Below are 15,394 nucleotides of genomic sequence, written 5' to 3' on the forward strand. Positions count from 1 at the left end.
AGAGAGACAGAGAGAGAGAGAGACAGAGAAAGAGACAGAGAGACAGAGAGAGAGACAGAGACAGAGAGAGACAGAGAGACATTGAGAGAGACAGAGACAGAGAGAGACAGAGAGACATTGAGAGAGACAGAGACAGAGAACTGTAGCAAATGGAAAAATATAATCAAGTTAATACAAATGTTCTGAAATGTAAACATGGCTGTGTCTATTAAAAACAGCAGCAGCACGTGGAACAAATGAGCATACTTGTATACATGGGTATATTTAAGTAGAAATATGACAAGTCTGAAGTTTAGACTTGGCCCGGGCAGGGAATTGCCTAAAATACTGAGGTCCGAGATGGGGAGATGGGAAGTTAGAAGAGCATACTCAACACTATGGGGTTGGATTGTGAGAACAATGGAAGGTGAATTCCTGAGAGACTCTAGAGGAAACCAGCCTAACTAGGGTAGAATGAAATTCTGATTTTTTCCCCCTGAATTGATCATTTCTAACAGAATGTTCCAGAATTACAGATACACAGAGTGGATAATGGTCTCAGTCCTGCTGCAACCTTGCAGGATCCCCAGCAGAACATCCTCAGTAAGTGGGCATCTAATCTTCACTTGAAGACCCAGGGTGAGGGGCACTTGCTACCTCTTGAAACAGCTCCTACTTTTCTTTGGGTAGCTCTAACCGTTAAGAAGGTTTTGTTTTCTTTACATTGAACCTAATTCTCTTTATTTTTGGAACTTCTACCTGTGAGGGATAGCAATGGGTTAATTTTTCACAGACCCTGGAATGAGATAACAAAACTTGAGGGAAACAGCACTAGCCTTCTTCTCGTTGGTTGGACCCCCCCCCCAAAAAAAAATTGGTGTGTAGATTTGCACAAGGATTGAAGGATGTTTCCTTCTGATTGTGTAGAAGGGTCAAATGAATAATTATGATAACAAAGGATTGTCAACTGTAATTCTTATGGGCTGCCTCCAAATTTGGTGCATGATGAGGGATTAGAAAACACCATCCTCTGATAGAATACTAATTCATGAATAATTATGATAATGAAGGATTGAGATTGCTTTGTGGGGATTAGTTTGAGATTGTGAGCGCACCTCACAGACCAATGGTGAGAGCAGACAGGGGAGTGGGCCATGTTAGGATTAGGATGACAGAAGCCTGAGAGCTTCTGAAACCTGCACTCCCTTGCTGATGCCTCTTCCTTTGAGCTAACAAGGCTATGCCCTTTCTCATGAGAAAGATTAAAGACCTTTTCTGATATCAGACTCAGACTCTCATTTTGAAGATCTGGTAGTGGTTTCTATCCCACAGTTACCTATTACAACACCTAGTTACATTATCTGGATTAAGCAGAACAAGTCTTCTTTCTTATCCTTAGCCCTTATGTTCTCAGTGCCTAGATCTGCATTTTGCATATAACAGGTGTTTAAGAAAAACATTTTGGATTGCAACTTTTCCCATCTCCATAAGATAGTCTGAAAGGCCTGTATCAAAACTTACTCTACAACAAGTATATCTGAATTTGGGCTCTTCAGAATCATAGAATTAAGTTGACTATCAAATCACTTAGCTGAAATTTTTTTTTCCAAATGAGGATATTGATCTCATTTTGTCTTTCAAGGGGGTCATTTTCCCTTTTACTATGAGGCTCATATGGTTTGATCAAAATTGATCTAAGGATACAGTTATCACTGTTATTTGAAGTAATAGTAGATATTACTTTAATAATAATTAATAAAATGTCTCAAAATTCCTTTTGGATTAGTGACTCATATACTTTAAATTGTCATTTTCTTTATTTTTCATTAACAAATGAAAACAAAAGATCACCTATCTCACACTGAATCAAAAGCATATTTATGAAACTTTTTTCCATGAAAATACCAACTTAATGTCTTATCTCATTTCTTCTTCAAATGGAAATATTACTAAGAAGGTCATTAAACAAATCACACACTGTGGAAAAGTTTTTAAAAAGTGGAGAATTAACTGTTTTTAAAAGCTTCTTGCCCCAATTTTTATAACTATAACTATGACTTGATGGGTTATATCCTAATATTGAGTTATAAGAAATTTATTTTTTTTCTGTAGGGTTATTTTATTTTTATTTTTTGTCCAATGGTTCACTATTATATTTTTAAATACATATTATAAAATTTTAGTTTACATCATTCATTTCTGCAAGATTTTGAATTATAAATTTTCTCCCCATTTCCCCCCTACCCACCACCCCAAAATAGTGATCCCACTGGATATCCCCTCCTCCAATTTGCTCTCTCCCATTTCTTCTCCCATATTATCTCCAACATTCTAGTAAGGAACGGTGGATGTCTACACCCCAGTGCCTGTATATCTTACTTCCCAGTTACTCGTAACATAATATTAATAATAGTATATATACATATATATATATATATGTGTGTGTGTGTGTGTGTGTGTGTGTATTAAATATTGGACTTTAAAACTTTGAATTCCAGATTCATTCCCTTCCTCCCTTGTCACCCACCCTTTCTGGGAAGATAAGCAATTCAATATAGGTTGTACATGTGTGGCTATGCAAAATATTTCCATAGTGGATATATTGTAAAAGACTGACAATAATTCCCTCCCTACTGTCCCACCTCCCACTTGTTCTATTCTCATTTTTGTCCCCAAAATAGGAGTGTAAAGTTGGGTTGCTGTGCTTGCTTTGCTTCCTTTGCCTGCTCATGTTGCCACTCAATTACTTGACTTTTGGGCTTTTTGCCATAGTAGGACTCTGCCATCAGACAGGGTAACTTCATCTCAATTGTTGGGGTTTTCTCAGCTGCCGAAGGTATTAGTTAGGTGCCCTTTCTGAAGCCTCTACATGCTCTGCCAAGCTGGTTGGTGGCACACCCCAGGGCCTACCCCCTAGAATGCAATCCAGATCCAAGCAGGTTAAAGCAAGAGAGATTAACCCTCAGTCTGGTCACTTGGTCCCCCTACAATCTTCAGGCTAAGTGCTGAATCTGCCACATGCCTGTGGCTGCACGGCTGCTGAGCCTCAGTGGCTTCTCGTCCCAGGGGCAAAGGTTGACCACACTCCCAAACTACTGGATCCCAAAGTCCACACTGTACTGACCTCTCACTTTGTCCTTGGCATCCATGGGTGGTTAATTCTGGATCCCACCACAGCTGAGGGTGATCTGAAGTCCCTCCAGCTGGCAGCTGGTCAGGCCTGCTCTGAGGCTAAAACCTCAGGCTTCTTCAGGGCTGGGGTTGGCTCCCAGAGCACTGTGCTAGCCCATTCCTGCCAGCTTGCTGGGCTGTTCTTAGTGGGAGGTTAGCTTCTCTGCATCATTTTGTTCTGTAGCTCCAAAGTTTGTTCATAGTCACCTTTTACATGAATTGGAGGAGGTAGGAGCAGGAGCCCAGCGGGAGTCCCATTTCTACTCCACCATCTTGACTCTGCCCCCTTCTTTTCCAGAATTTTAAATAAATTCTTTAGTTGATTTCTTTAATTCAAGTTAATTAATTTAAATGAATTAAATAATAAATTCCATAAAGTTTGGATTCAGTCAAAGGACCTCACTTCAGGACCTAGAAGGTCACATGTGTTCCTGAGACTGAAGGTTCCCCACCTCTCCTCCAGAGTGTCAGGCTTCCCTTTATACAAACAAAATGACAAGAATGGGGAAATGTATGTGGATGTCATGTAGGTCATTCACTTGTTTCTCAGAAGGATTCCTTCTTAAAATCTCTATGGTTTTATTCCTTCCTTGTATTGAGCCAAATGAATAAGAAAGTCTCCTCATCTCAGTTATAACACTCTTCTTAAAATATAAATTGTCCTTGGACTTTCATAAACAGGAAATGTTATTTCCATTTATATTTTTCTTCATCTCTCCTTCCTGGCCTTTTTCTTACCTCCCTCTTTTCCTTCTTCCTTCCTTTCTCTCCCTCCTTCCCTTCCTTCTTTTTCCCTTCCCCGTTTCTTCCTTTACTTCCTTCCAAGTGAGTCCTCCAAGAGATTAAATGATTTATCAAAATTATAAAACTTTTAAGTGGTTGGGGGGGTGGATTAAATGCATGTCTTGCTTGACTCCAAGTCAGCATTGTTAACACTTTACCACAATGTATATTTTAATGTTCTACATAAAACCAAGTAATGGATATTAATATAAAAATTTATTGATGTCTTTCAAATTTCTTTTTATATCAAGATAACTTCCCTGAGTCTCTCTCCCTCTTTCCCTTCCCCTTAACAGAGATTCAAATTATACAACAAATAATATTTTAATAGAGAAAGTTTAAAATAAAGATAGAAGAGGAAAAATTAGGCATAACTGATCAATACATTGAAAAATGTTTGAAAATATGCTAATATATAAGAATTGCTGACCTCCCATCTCAGCAAAGGGGTAGGGAAGGCATTACATATCTTTTCTTTCAAACCATGCTTGTTCTTTATAATTTTTTCATATTAACATTTCATATATTTCTTGTGTTTGTTCATACTGCTTATTTGTTGCAATCTATACTGTTTTCTTGGTTCAACCTTCTTCACTGCAATCCTATAGATCTTACCTTGTTTCCCTGTATTGAACATGTTAATCATTTCTTATAGCACATTAATATTCCATTTTATTCATGCATCATAATTTGTTTAGTCATTCCCTAATCCTTGTTGTTACTAATTCTTTGCTATCACAAAAAGTCCTGCTATATTTATATTGATGCATACAGATAATTTCTTTCATCAATGCCTTTCTTAAGGCATAAACCCAGGAATGAAATATCTGAGTCAATGGTTATGGCCATTATAGTTAATTTACTTGCATAATTTCAAATTGATTTCCAAAATGGTCATATCTATTCAGTGCTCCACCATTGCACTAGTGTTTTGTTTTCCTTTTCCAATGTTGGCTATTCCAATCCTTTGCCAATTTGTAGGGTGCAAATTGAAACCTCAGTTATTTTGATTTATAGTTCTTTTATTAGTGATTTTGATCATTCTTCTATATAGTTGTTAATAGTTGTGTATTTTTTAGAACTTTGTTTATACTTTTACTTTTAGGAAATAACTTTTGGTTACACACTGATGCAGACAAACATGCTTGTTGACATTTCTACAAGCAAATTAAGTTTTACCTTATCTCTTACCAATTGGCAAAGATGACAAAATATAGGAATAGCCCATATTGGGGCAGTGGTGGAAAGATACACAGACAGACATGTGTGTGTTTGTGTGCAAAGACACACACACATATATATACATACATGACATATATAAAGATATATGTATACATGTGTGAAAATATAGATCCAATAACATGTACAGGGAAATTCAATGCAAAGCAATTTTCCCCATCTGCCATCTTCTCTTTTATCCTATGTGCATCAATTTTTATACATAAGAAGCTTTTCATTTTCTCATAATAAATTATTTTTAATGTTTTGTAGGTTTTTTTGTCCTTGTTTGGTGAAGAATGCATCTCCCATCCATAGTTATGGGAGTATATGACCTGTTTCTCTTTTTTTTTTTAAATAGCATAGTATTTAATATAAAGGTCACATCTATTTAGCATTTATTGTGAAATATCATCCAAGGTACTTGTCTAAACCTAATTTCTGACAAACAGCTTTATCGTTTTCCCAGGAATTTGTTAAGTAATTTGTGTTACCAGAGTGCCTGGAATGTTCTAAGTTCTGAACAAATGTTTGTTGACTTCTTCAGTTTACGGCTTTTCTGCCATCTCTAGAATGAACTTGCTACCCTCCTTTATATATTCTTTTTTTTCTTCCCTTCTAGTATATGGAGAGAAGCATGTGCATTTAATTTTTTATTCATATAATGGTATAATAAATATTCTAGAAAAAAATAACATTATAAATTTAGAGAACATGGTCACCTGCATTAATAAAGGGAGTTAGCATTTTCTCATGTGGGAGTTTCCTATAAAACTATATATTAAAACGAATTAAATCCTAAGCCTAGTCTTCCCTATCCTATAATAATATTTTGTAATAATAACAACTTATAATAACATATCCTATAATAAATATTAAATGACATAAATGTGTGGAAGTTATTAGAACACCTTGGTTTAAATCTTCAGTCACTACTTGGAATTGAAATCACTGGCAAATTACTTATCTACATGAGTCTCAGTTACTTCATCTGTAAAATGAGGGGTTTGGATGAGATTACCTCAAAGTTCCATTCCAATTCTAAAACCTTAATCCTATAATTCTATGATTAACAATATTAAAACCTAATCCTGTAACTTTATACAAGTGTAGAGCATCAGGTCAGCTCCCTCCTTCTGACTGATGCCTTCCTTTATTGACATTCTTCCTGCATCAGCTGAACTTAATACTGTATATGGTGAATATTAAGATCTTAGTCTAAGTTAGTTTCACTTTATTAGGAATGTTAGATTTATTCAATCTCACTTGTGGCATGTCTTGTGGAAATTATTTGTCTGTCTGGAGTTCCTGGAATCTTTTCTTGGCCTTGGGGTAAGGATTTTTTAAAAAGAGTTTACTAATGTTCTTGATGACTCAAGGTAGGATTGAAGAAGTTCTATTCTTGGAACAAGAGAACCCTTCCTGATACAGATCCTCTAACATATTCTTTTCCTAGGCTTTAGTCCTTGACTTTCTAAGGAGTTTTATTTACATTCCTGGAGGATTTGATGGTCCTTGCCCTTGTAAGTCATAACTCATTCTGGAGTATTCTTTTTTATCTTATTCACTATCTGATTGTGATGACAAGTTCTGACACTTTGATCAAGAATTACATTTCTGCCTCTTTTTCTAGAGCAGTATTTATTTCTTAGAGAGCATAAACCTAGAGAGAGGAGAAAATTGCTTTCTAAAGTTTGTCCCCTACATGGCTATTTTTATAGATCATATCTAGAGGTTGACCTTATTTTCCCACTTTAAAAGTTATATCCCTGTTGTACTTTTAACTCAATTTTGCTTTCTATCCTCAGAAATAGGAGATGTTCTCAGGTCTGGATTAAAAAACCTGGGTTCACATCTTGTTTCTCTTCTTTAATACATATGTGATTCTGGACAAATAATGAGATCTCCTTAGATTTCAGCTTCTTTTTCCATTAAATAAGGGAATTTTACAGGATGATTTTTGAGATCACCTACAAAACTTGATCTATAATTCAATGAGCCAGTCCTCTGGACCTGCAGACTCTAGCTGAAAGACTGAGAGGTCTGAAGTTTGGCAAATGGTAATACCTTTCCTTGGCCCATATTCATATCCTCAGCTAGATTTCCCCATAGTGTTTGAAGATTCAGTCCTTAGATTGATTGCCTTTCTCTGGTGAACTGATTGTCTAAAGTTCTATTGTTTTAGGTTTGCAACATCAAAATCACCTCAAACATTTAGCAATAATAACAGACAATTCCTACCACTATCAAAATAAAGACTGTTTGCTAACCTCTTATGAAATGATTAGGATGAAAGGTAATAATATTATACATTTTATACTACATTACTTTTTAAGAACCTTTAAGGGCTCTATAGATATTAAATTTGTTTTCCTCACAACAGGCTTTAAAGGTAAAGAGGACATATTTAACTCTATATATTCTATATAGTGATATACTGCTGATAATTTGTTGTTCTGACAATGGAAAGAAGAATATCTCTCCATTTTATCCCACATGTATATGTGGAGAAGAAATTTGGCCATGGTGCTGTCCTCTCATGTGTGTGTGTGTGTATGTGTGTGTGTTGTAACTATGGGATAGTATAATGACCATATTTCTCATATATACATTTCTACATACACATATATAAACACACAGGTACACATATGTGTGCATGTATGTATGTATACCAGGGGATACCATCATGGTAAAATTTATTTATAGTTTCAAAAATGGAAGCTCAGGGGTGGCCAGGTAGCACAGCGAGTAAGAGCACCGGCTCCAGTGTTGAGAAGACCTGAAGATTGAATCCCGGGCTCAGACACTTAGCACCCACCCAGAAACACTTGGCCGTGTAACCTTGAGCAAGTTACTTAACCCCGATTGCTTAAAAAAAAAGGAAGCTCAGTTTAAATAGAAAAAAAATATCTTCTCTCAGGTAGCAAAGATAAGCAAGGAACTCATAACCTCAATATGTTTGTGTTCTTTCTTAGTGCCTTTTGGAGATGCTGTCACATGGTCTTCTATTTAAATGCCATTTTAACATGTACCTGTATAGCAAGCCTGCTTAATATTTTCAGATAAAGTCTTTCCTTCTATAAGGATTGTTAATGAAGATTCAAACAATAGTAGCAACGAGCAGTGTCATGGTACAGTGGAAGGAAGATCGTATTTGAAGTCATATGTCTTGTGGACAGTTACAGTTCTTCCACTTAGATCTTTAATGAAACACAGCCTCCCTGGACCATTAACAAATGAGCAGGTCTTAGATATCTTCTAAGGCCCCTTTTAGATCAAAATATGATGTCCTGTTAGCTTCTGGGTATTCCTATGCAGAGTATTTTTGTAAGTGGATAGCTGTTCCATTTAAAATCTTGTGTCTTCTCTTAACTACATGGTTTCCCACAAGATATACAATAAACATTTCTGATTGGTAATTTAGTTTTCTTTTTTAAAGATACCTAGGAAAAAATATTAAAAATAGCACTTTGCTTTAAGGTTCTTGAGAGTTCTGATATGTGATACTTGGCTCTTTCAATGGTTTTTGACCTCACTGATACGTGTACTCCCTCTTTTGGTACAAATAGTGACCCTTCCACACCTTCTCATTGAGATGGATTTTGTATATGACTTAGTACATCCTTTATAAGAAGACTAATACCATATTGGATGCCATGCTCTGCTTCTTCGTATATTTTAGAAGTATTGATTCATCATACTGGATTTCAATTGCCTTTCACTCTCATCATATGACCATTCTGTTTCCCTTTCAGGTAATACATCTCTACCTTGGGATCTTTTACACCACTTCTTGCATGGTAGTTACCATTGGTCATATGAAGTAGCCTACTTACGCAACTGTGAATTGTTTCATTACCTTTTACTTTATGTTCAAATTTGGTTCTTTTGACATCATGATGTTCAATAATTCATAACAATATAATACATGGGAAAAGAGTAGAATAAAGACAAATATTAAAAATATTCTTTGTAAACATCAACATTCAATATAATTAATAGCTGTTATAGCCATGAGAGATGATGTGATAATAATAAGAATGTTTTATTTCTAGTGAGGAGTGATCAGACTTCTAGTTTCACCAGTGATATTTTAGTAGTTATGTGTCCATGGGAGAGTAATTTACCTATCAATCTCAGTTTCTTGAAGTGTAAGATGGGGTAATAATAAAATAGGGTTGTTATAAAGATAAAAAGATATAATTAATATAAATTTGTTTGAAAAATCATCCACTGTTGATATTAAAAAGATGAACCTAGGACTAAGTTCAAATTCCCTCTTTGACACTTACTAGTTGTATGGCCCTAGCTAAGTCATTTACTATCTCAAACTTAGTTGCATTTTTCAAGCTGTGCTGGTGGAGAGAGTTCCCCAAATGGACATTTCCTATAATAGTTATATCACAGATACTTGAATAATATACAGTCTCTTACAAATTAATAACTGATTGACTCCATGCCCAGATTTTCTTTAGCTACACTATACTGCAGGAAATAATTTGTAAAGTCCTAACAGATCCACATACATACACACATGCATACACACATACACACATATATACATACACACATGATATATATATATATATATACACACATATACCTATATGTTTAAATCAAGGATAGCTTTATACCTGTTTATAATAATCTCATGAATTCTTTTTTTTATACTAATTTGAAGCATCTTGAACTTTGATCCCTGAGAGAATTTTAAAATATATTGTCTCCAGTGAAGGTTTTTCCTGTATATAATTGTCTAGTTTTATACACTCAACTCCATCTTTTTAAGACTCATTGGGGGAAATTTGAGGGTTCCACAATTTTCAATGATGGAAATAAATCACCAAAGCAGAATGGTAGAAACACTCTAGTTCACAATTGTTTGTTATTTTTCCAATTCCATGTAAAGATGCTTTCAGTATTACCTTGCTTAGGTAGAGCTCATGCCAAAGTCTTTCAGAATCCTTTTACTCTAAATATGCTTTTTTAAAACCCATCCCAGCATCTCTCCAACCTTTCTTTCCAGCCTCACTATCTATCAATCCCCCTGTCCTCTATGACCCAGGTAATCCAGGCTTCTCATTGTTCTTCACACACAACCCTTTATATGTTCTCTCTATATCTTTGCATTGTTGTTATTGTCCAATTGTTTCAGTCATGTCTGATGCCCCATTCGTAGTTTTATCAGCAAAGATACTGGAGTGCTTTGCTATTTCCTTCTCCAGTTCATTTTATAGATGACAAAACTGAGGCAAACAGGGCTAAAAAAATAACCCAGGGTCAACACAGCTAGGAATTGTTTGAGGTTGGATTTGAACTCGGGAAGATTAGTCTTCCTTACTCCAAGCACATTGCTCTATTCACTGGGCCCAGTGCCTTTGCATTGCATCCCCTTGATGAATTTTATTCCTCTCCTCAGTCTCAGAGAATCCCTTCTCTTTCATTTTCCTTAAACATAAAGCTCCAGTGTCACCATCTTCACATAGCCTTTACTGATACTTTCAGTTGTTAGTGTCTTTGGACTGAAACTGCTTTGTACATAGCTATTTTGCTTTTATTCTTTTCATATTTATCCTACTCATATTCCCCTATTGTCTTCCCCATTAGAATGGGAATGAGATAATATTTGTAAGGCATTTTGCAAATCTTAATGTGCTGTAAAATGCTGGCTGTTATGATGACATTGATGATGAGGATGATGTCAGGAACTCCCAATGAGTTTCCTCTACCAGAGCAGATTAGCAACTTTTCTGTACTTTCTGTTGCCTCTACATTGAGAAGATAAATGTCATTATCAACATAGTGTGTGTCAGAGAAAAGACTCAAACTCACATTGTTCTGATTCTGATACTGACTCTCTATCCACTTTGTGATGACACCTCTAAAATATTGCAGTATCTGTTTATTCAGCAATGTAACGTAATGCATTTAAGGAAAAAATAACTCAAGCTGAATATTGGTATTCTTTTGTTGGGATCATAAGCAGTTTGTTTATGAGGCATAGAAACATGAAGGGAAGGACTCAAAGCAAACTAATTCAGAAAATTAAACATCTTTTCTTAATGTTGGAAGGATGTATTATAATGGGAAAAAGAAAATATTAATGTAAAGAACATGGAGTTTTAGCACAACAGAAATAATTTTTTTTTTGCAAAAGAAGATTGTGTCTATGTTATTTGAAAACTACACGACATCATTTTCATTTTTAAAATTCAAAAACCACTCTAATGCAGTGTTTAGTTTCCATTGTACTGCAAGATGAACATATGGCAATCAAATGAATGGGAGGGGGGGAGGATCATATTGACATAGGTCAAAATATCCCAGGACTTCTTTTGGGAAGAAAATGACAAAAGGGTAGCTCATTGTACATCCTGCTGCCAACTTGGGAGGGTAATCACATTCCTTTCCCTTTTATTTAAACCATTGCACATTTAGTTTTTGGCAGTAAAGTGAAATGAAGGTCTGCATTCAGATAATGCAATTGAGATAGTGCTTATCTGATAATTAAAGGAAAGAACACCATACTTTCCCTAATACTTCCCTCAACTCCCCCCTTCCCTTTTCCTTTTATGCATTGTTTGAGATTATTTCCCTGTATACTTAATGATGCTCCTTATGAATAATTGCCATACTTAATTACAAAGTAATCTTTACAAACAGGTGCCAAAGGAATGGAACTTAGGGTGTGTTGATCAGTTGATCAGTGCATTGATCAGTTCTTATGGAAAAGATAATAGAGTAAGAAGTTTGGTTTGTTTTTTATCAAATGATCAAATGCTTTATTTGCCTCATGTCTGTTTCCAACCGAAAATTGTTTTCTGAATTTCATCTCTTGACAATTCCTAGCTATGTGACTCAGTGTTTAGCACCATGCGTGGTGGATAGTAGGTGTTTAAAGAATGCTTATTTACTTGACTCTAGAGAAGTTTCCTACTGTCTCTCTATAGTTAGTTTCTTCATCTTGAAATGAAGCTTGATGATACTTGCAGGACATACCACAAGCGAAGGACCATGTAGCCTAAATAGAAGGCCAGACTGTGTTCCAAGAAGATATGGGTTCAAGTCCTCCCTCAGTCAGATGCAGGAGCTGAGTATGACAGAGAAAAGTTAAATCACTTAGTGCCTGGAACAAACCTTCCTTTAGAGAATGTGGAAATTGGACTTCAACTCCCCCCTACTTTTCCATCTGCATCTCTGCTGGGTTTCAACTCTATGGAACAAGATACTCCTCTGGTGTCCTCCCAACCCCACCTCTTCCAGCTTCCTCTTTTGTGCTGTTCTTCCTCCAATAAATTGTTAACTCTTTGAGGTATGCGTTGCCTTTCTTTTTCTTATTATTATCCCCAACACTTGCAACAGTTTTCAGTACATATTGGGCATTTAGCAAATGGTTATTGAATTAAAATGATCTTTTCCCCACATCTCTTGAACATGTCTTAAAAATGCAGATCTTGAACAAAGAAACACAAGCAAACAAGCAACACCCTATCTCACCATTGCATGCAAAGTATTTTGTAAACCTTAAAATACTACATATAAATGAGAGTAATTGCTTTTTCTCTTCTTTTCTCCCCTCCTTCTCTACCCTCAACTAACTGCTTGACACTATCCTCTTAAAGAATCGAGGAATTGTGACCAGCATAGGAACTCTCTCTTAAAAGATGTTATGATGATGATGTAAATTTTGTTCTTGTTTAGCTAATGACTCCTGTGTTCCTGATTATTCAAGTTTCTACATCAACTCCTTAATCACAAAACAACATGGAATTTCCCTTCTCCAAGAATCCTAGTATACTGGGATAGAGGATGAGGGTCAGTGTAGGGTAGTAAACAAATCACCAGCAATAGCTTCTGCCTTGATGATAGTTGAAACAGAATCAGATTAATTCTGGACTAGAAAACAAGGTAGCTTCTGTGCATCATTACTAGGCGACACCACTTTTGTTAGAATTCTGGCTCTTCTCAGGCTGACCTCTCTCCAGGTTTCTCAACAAGAGGCAGGAAAAAAAATAATCAAATTCCTTATTGCTTTTCTTCTTTCTCTTTTTATTATCAATATTATCCTCCTAAATCTCAAAACTTTGAAGTCAACTCTGATGCTTCCTTTTGTCAACCCACTCTCCATAACTAATCAATCACCAGTCATTATGACCGGATAATGGCTCTAGAACTAGAAAGGACTTTCTTGGCCAAGTGGTCCACTCCTGTCCTTTTACATATGAGGAAACTACAGACCAGAGAGATAAAACACTTCAATCTCCAAGGTCACACAGGTAGAAAGTAGCATATCAGGAATTTGAACTAAGGTCTTTTGACTCCAATTTCAGGGTTCTTTTAACTTCATCAAGCTGCTAGTCATCCTGCTCATTCTTCTTTCACAGTGGTTCTCACATGGATCCCTTCTTTTCCATTAATGTGTAAGCTACCATCATTGAAACTGTCTTATTTGAAAATTTGACAAAAAGCTAAATTAAAGCAATTGTCCAAGTAGGATATTATTTGTTAATAGGTGCATGCAACCTAATTTGAAAGAGTCAATAACTTGTCTCCTTTTATTCCAAAGATCCTGAATTGATGATGCAACTCAGTTTTATAAGCATAGATTAAAGAACAAAACAGAAATAATCCAATTGGTCACCATCACAGGGATGATGGATCATTGTTGTTTAAATAAAAGAAAGTGGGTGTAGCCCACATGTGGGATGAAGAGCACCACTCTAAATCTCTAAAAATGCCTTTGTGAATTTCAGCTACATCCTGAGGTTACTAAAAAGGACCCAGGTATATAGACTTGCTGGTGACTGGGAAATTAGACAAGCTCATCCTTTTTTTTTTTCTTTTTTAAGATTGGATAAAATCAGCTAGTTTAGCTTCTCCAACCTTGTAGGAAATGCTGAGATAATATTTTATAAAAGTATTGAAAACAGAGTCCCCTCCCCCCAACAGTCATTATGGGAAAGTCTAACCTTTAGTATCAATATTCAAGGAGAAAGGAGACTGGATTTTTCTACACATCTTCTTCATAGAAATGAAACCCAGCAAAGCTGAAATGGAAAGTAGGGGGAGCTGAAGTCCAGTTTCCATTTTCTCTAAAGGAAGGCTTGTTCCAGGCACTGAGTGGTTCATCAAATTTCCTCTGTCACACTCAGTTCCTGCATCTCACTGAAGGAGGACTTGAAATCACATCTTCTTTTCCACAAATTTTCCACACATGAGTGGGCTTCTTCACTCAGAGACAGAAAATAGATTTTAGGTTTGTTATATAGGATACAGAATATAGTTATAGAACAAAATCATTCACAGAGTAAAATCATATATAAAATACGAGATCAAGAATTAATTCTCTAAAAACCTTTATCATTCCATCCCCAGATGGTTAAAGTACTCTCATGATTCCTTGCCTTTCATATTTCCACCCTCCAGTTACTTCTGAATATAACAAGATTAATCTTTTGTCTAAAAAGAAAGGCACCAATCTTACCAATTTCCCAAGAAGCAAATCAAGTCTTTTCTCCTCCATAAAAACTTTCTCAATAACATTTGACCACAATGATTTCCTACTCTCCTTGAAATCAGAGCATTGTCTTCTTTAAACCATTCACTTGCAGCTAATTTTATGTATTTGTTGGGAACATTTCTTATATCACTTTTGAGAAGCAAAACTCTACTACAAATGCTATATTCTAACCTCAGACCCAGAAAGTCCTGGATTCATGTCTTGCCTCTGATACATACTGGCTGTGTGACTTAAGACAGGCTGCTTAACTTGGTGCTCAGGAATGCTCTGTAATTCCATTTAAATTTCAGAGGAACTCCTTATTTCTCTTTTTGGAGGGGGGGGATGGAGGGGAATTGAGGTTAAGTGACTTGCCCAAGGTCCCACACCTAGGAAGTGTTAAGTGTCTGAGGCTGAATTTGAACTCAGTTCCTCCTGACTCCAGAGCCAGTGCTCTATTCACTGCACCATCTAACTGCCCCAGGAACTCCTTATTTCAATGAAACCACAGATCTAGTCCCTATCGAAATTGCAATTAAATTTGTATATTTTAATTTAGTTTGAGGAGTGCATTTATGCTATATTTCTACAATTACATGATAAAGTCCTAGAAGACTGGCACTGTACTTCGTAATCCTTTCCTTCTCCTACAGAGAATAGAATAATGCCACAAAGTTTGTGAAGCCCTTTATTAATAATATCACATTTGATCTAAATTTAAAAAAAATGTTAAGACATTTAATG

The 15,394-nt window shown here is 35.9% G+C and overlaps 1 long non-coding RNA gene across 2 annotated transcripts in view; it reads left to right on the top strand.

Moving 5' to 3' along the window:
• LOC138174268 (uncharacterized) overlaps nt 1-15,394 on the top strand; it is a 183,476-nt gene that overhangs the window by 147,117 nt on the left and 20,965 nt on the right. The window contains exon 4 of one of the 2 annotated variants that reach the window (XR_011171658.1): nt 8,907-9,073. The exons of the other annotated variant lie outside the window; for it this stretch is intronic. This is a non-coding gene — a long non-coding RNA (uncharacterized lncRNA). Of the gene's footprint in view, nt 1-8,906; nt 9,074-15,394 lie in introns of those variants that run through there. 2 annotated transcript variants of the gene reach the window in all.

Source organism: Petaurus breviceps, unplaced genomic scaffold (assembly GCF_028583685.1).
Source record: "Petaurus breviceps papuanus isolate PSGF00001 unplaced genomic scaffold, PetGlider_PUasm1.0 688, whole genome shotgun sequence".
Lineage (NCBI taxonomy): Eukaryota > Metazoa > Chordata > Mammalia > Diprotodontia > Petauridae > Petaurus > Petaurus breviceps.